This window comes from Myxine glutinosa, chromosome 4 (genome assembly GCF_964187855.1).
Source record: "Myxine glutinosa chromosome 4, kmMyxGlut1.1, whole genome shotgun sequence".
NCBI classification, from domain to species: domain Eukaryota; kingdom Metazoa; phylum Chordata; class Myxini; order Myxiniformes; family Myxinidae; genus Myxine; species Myxine glutinosa.
The window spans coordinates 11,463,348-11,467,862 of record NC_136264.1 but is presented as its reverse complement, the minus strand read 5'-3'; positions in this window follow the sequence as shown (position 1 = coordinate 11,467,862).

The window sequence follows — 4,515 nt, the reverse complement described above, 5'->3', positions numbered from 1 at the left end:
TTTCATGCCATTTAATTCCAGGTTACAAGGCAACAACAACACGCTGCATAAAACGGCAGTAAAACAACAACAAACAACAGGCATTTTAAGGCCATTTTCCCTGCTAGAGCGGGGGTTAGCCTTGCGGGCCCTATGACAATCTTCTCCATTTTCTGCATCTCTCCTTGTTAACCCCCTTGCCCGCATTTCTTCTTCCACCATCTTTAGCCAAGTCTTTCTCGGTCTTCCCCGTCCTCTACTTCCTTCGACATTCATTTCCATCACTCTTCTCAACCAGTCACTTTCATCCTTCCTCAACACATGACCAAACCATCTCAACCTGTTTCTCCTCAGCATCAATCACAGGCTCTATTCCCATCTTTCGCAATTCATCATTTGTCTTCCTCTTTTGTTGCTAAAATGACGACGGACAAAATGCAGAAGAGGACGAAAAAGGTGAAAGAGGCGAGGATGTACCATGGGCCGTGGCTGCAGACAAACTGGAATTTGATAAGGTGTTCTCCTCTTCCCATGGAAAGATTTCTGGATCCCGTGCCAAACTGGTACTGATCCAGTCACGCTTGCCCAATGCCGTTCTCGGTCGCATCTGGCGTCTGTCCGACATAGACGGGGACGGAATGTTGGACTCGCAGGAGTTTTCTCTCGCGAGCTTCCTTGTGCGGGCACGCCTTGAAGGGCAACTACCGACCCGCTTGCCCATACATCATCAACAAAAATTATAAGGCAACAAAAGGTTAAAATTTTGAAAGGGGGTGTAGACTTTCCATAACTATGTATGTATATATATTTAGTACTAGAGGCCTGGCAGACGGCTTGCTGTCTGTGCAGAGCTTAATGCTACCTTCTCTAATGCTGGAGACTGTTTTGTGTCTGCCTTGATTCCCTATCTGTTTGTGACTAACAAATGTGTTTTGTGTCTGCCTTGATTCCCTGTATGTTTGTGACTAACAAATGTGTTTTGTGTCTGCCTCGATTCCCTGTATGTTTGTGACTAACAAATGTGTTTTGTGTCTGCCTCGATTCCCTGTATGTTTGTGACTAACAAATGTGTTTTGTGTCTGCCTCGATTCCCTGTATGTTTGTGACTAACAAATGTGTTTTGTGTCTGCCTTGATTCCCTGTATGTTTGTGACTAACAAATGTGTTTTGTGTCTGCCTTGATTCCCTGTATGTTTGTGACTAACAAATGTGTTTTGTGTCTGCCTCGATTCCCTGTATGTTTGTGACTAACAAATGTGTTTTGTGTCTGCCTCGATTCCCTGTATGTTTGTGACTAACAAATGTGTTTTGTGTCTGCCTCGATTCCCTGTATGTTTGTGACTAACAAATGTGTTTTGTGTCTGCCTTGATTCCCTGTATGTTTGTGACTAACAAATGTGTTTTGTGTCTGCCTCGATTCCCTGTATGTTTGTGACTAACAAATGTGTTTTGTGTCTGCCTCGATTCCCTGTATGTTTGTGACTAACAAATGTGTTTTGTGTCTGCCTCGATTCCCTGTATGTTTGTGACTAACAAATGTGTTTTGTGTCTGCCTTGATTCCCTGTATGTTTGTGACTAACAAATGTGTTTTGTGTCTGCCTTGATTCCCTGTATGTTTGTGACTAACAAATGTGTTTTGTGTCTGCCTTGATTCCCTGTATGTTTGTGACTAACAAATGTGTTTTGTGTCTGCCTTGATTCCCTGTATGTTTGTGACTAACAAATCTGTTTTGTGTCTGCCTTGATTCCCTGTATGTTTGTGACTAACAAATGTGTTTTGTGTCTGCCTTGATTCCCTGTATGTTTGTGACTAACAAATCTGTTTTGTGTCTGCCTTGATTCCCTGTATGTTTGTGACTAACAAATCTGTTTTGTGTCTGCCTTGATTCCCTGTATGTTTGTGACTAACAAATGTGTTTTGTGTCTGCCTCGATTCCCTGTATGTTTGTGACTAACAAATGTGTTTTGTGTCTGCCTTGATTCCCTGTATGTTTGTGACTAACAAATCTGTTTTGTGTCTGCCTTGATTCCCTGTATGTTTGTGACTAACAAATCTGTTTTGTGTCTGCCTTGATTCCCTGTATGTTTGTGACTAACAAATGTGTTTTGTGTCTGCCTCGATTCCCTGTATGTTTGTGACTAACAAATGTGTTTTGTGTCTGCCTTGATTCCCTGTATGTTTGTGACTAACAAATGTGTTTTGTGTCTGCCTCGATTCCCTGTATGTTTGTGACTAACAAATGTGTTTTGTGTCTGCCTTGATTCCCTGTATGTTTGTGACTAACAAATGTGTTTTGTGTCTGCCTCGATTCCCTGTATGTTTGTGACTAACAAATCTGTTTTGTGTCTGCCTTGATTCCCTGTATGTTTGTGACTAACAAATGTGTTTTGTGTCTGCCTTGATTCCCTGTATGTTTGTGACTAACAAATGTGTTTTGTGTCTGCCTTGATTCCCTGTATGTTTGTGACTAACAAATCTGTTTTGTGTTTGCCTTGATTCCCTGTATGTTTGTGACTAACAAATCTGTTTTGTGTCTGCCTTGATTCCCTGTATGTTTGTGACTAACAAATGTGTTTTGTGTCTGCCTTGATTCCCTGTATGTTTGTGACTAACAAATCTGTTTTGTGTCTGCCTTGATTCCCTGTATGTTTGTGACTAACAAATGTGTTTTGTGTCTGCCTTGATTCCCTGTATGTTTGTGACTAACAAATGTGTTTTGTGTCTGCCTCGATTCCCTGTATGTTTGTGACTAACAAATGTGTTTTGTGTCTGCCTTGATTCCCTGTATGTTTGTGACTAACAAATGTGTTTTGTGTCTGCCTTGATTCCCTGTATGTTTGTGACTAACAAATGTGTTTTGTGTCTGCCTTGATTCCCTGTATGTTTGTGACTAACAAATGTGTTTTGTGTCTGCCTTGATTCCCTGTATGTTTGTGACTAACAAATGTGTTTTGTGTCTGCCTTGATTCCCTGTATGTTTGTGACGAACAAATCTGTTTTGTGTCTGCCTTGATTCCCTGTATGTTTGTGACTAACAAATGTGTTTTGTGTCTGCCTTGATTCCCTGTATGTTTGTGACTAACAAATGTGTTTTGTGTCTGCCTTGATTCCCTGTATGTTTGTGACTAACAAATCTGTTTTGTGTCTGCCTTGATTCCCTGTATGTTTGTGACTAACAAATGTGTTTTGTGTCTGCCTTGATTCCCTGTATGTTTGTGACTAACAAATCTGTTTTGTGTCTGCCTTGATTCCCTGTATGTTTGTGACTAACAAATGTGTTTTGTGTCTGCCTTGATTCCCTGTATGTTTGTGACTAACAAATGTGTTTTGTGTCTGCCTTGATTCCCTGTATGTTTGTGACTAACAAATCTGTTTTGTGTCTGCCTTGATTCCCTGTATGTTTGTGACTAACAAATCTGTTTTGTGTCTGCCTTGATTCCCTGTATGTTTGTGACTAACAAATCTGTTTTGTGTCTGCCTTGATTCCCTGTATGTTTGTGACTAACAAATCTGTTTTGTGTCTGCCTTGATTCCCTGTATGTTTGTGACTAACAAATGTGTTTTGTGTCTGCCTCGATTCCCTGTATGTTTGTGACTAACAAATGTGTTTTGTGTCTGCCTTGATTCCCTGTATGTTTGTGACTAACAAATGTGTTTTGTGTCTGCCTTGATTCCCTGTATGTTTGTGACTAACAAATGTGTTTTGTGTCTGCCTTGATTCCCTGTATGTTTGTGACTAACAAATGTGTTTTGTGTCTGCCTTGATTCCCTGTATGTTTGTGACTAACAAATGTGTTTTGTGTCTGCCTTGATTCCCTGTATGTTTGTGACGAACAAAAGTGTTTTGTGTCTGCCTTGATTCCCTGTATGTTTGTGACTAACAAATGTGTTTTGTGTCTGCCTTGATTCCCTGTATGTTTGTGACTAACAAATCTGTTTTGTGTCTGCCTTGATTCCCTGTATGTTTGTGACTAACAAATCTGTTTTGTGTCTGCCTTGATTCCCTGTATGTTTGTGACTAACAAATCTGTTTTGTGTCTGCCTTGATTCCCTGTATGTTTGTGACTAACAAATCTGTTTTGTGTCTGCCTTGATTTCATATCTGTTTTGTGTCTGCCTTGATTCCCTATCTGTTTGTGGTACACACCGGGATCATTAGGGTGGTCCAAAAATGCAAAAAAAATCACTTTTATCTGGATTTTGATGCTCTATGGGATTATTGTTAGAAATGGTCTAAATCATTCACCCAAAAAATATTTTGCATCTGAGTCATCTATAAACTCATATACACACAACATATAAATTTGTCATTTTGGTCAATTTTAATGACTTAAAGACTTTAGAAATATTTTTTTCCTAAATAATGTCATTGATGGTACATACCCCTGTGAAGTCCTCATGGTCGAAACATGAGTCAGACATGTATGAACATGTTTCAAGCATTGTCAAACATGTTTCGACCATGATGATTTCACACTCACAGGTGCAAGCGCATGCAAAAAGTCATGAACCACAAAATGGCTTCGTACAATAG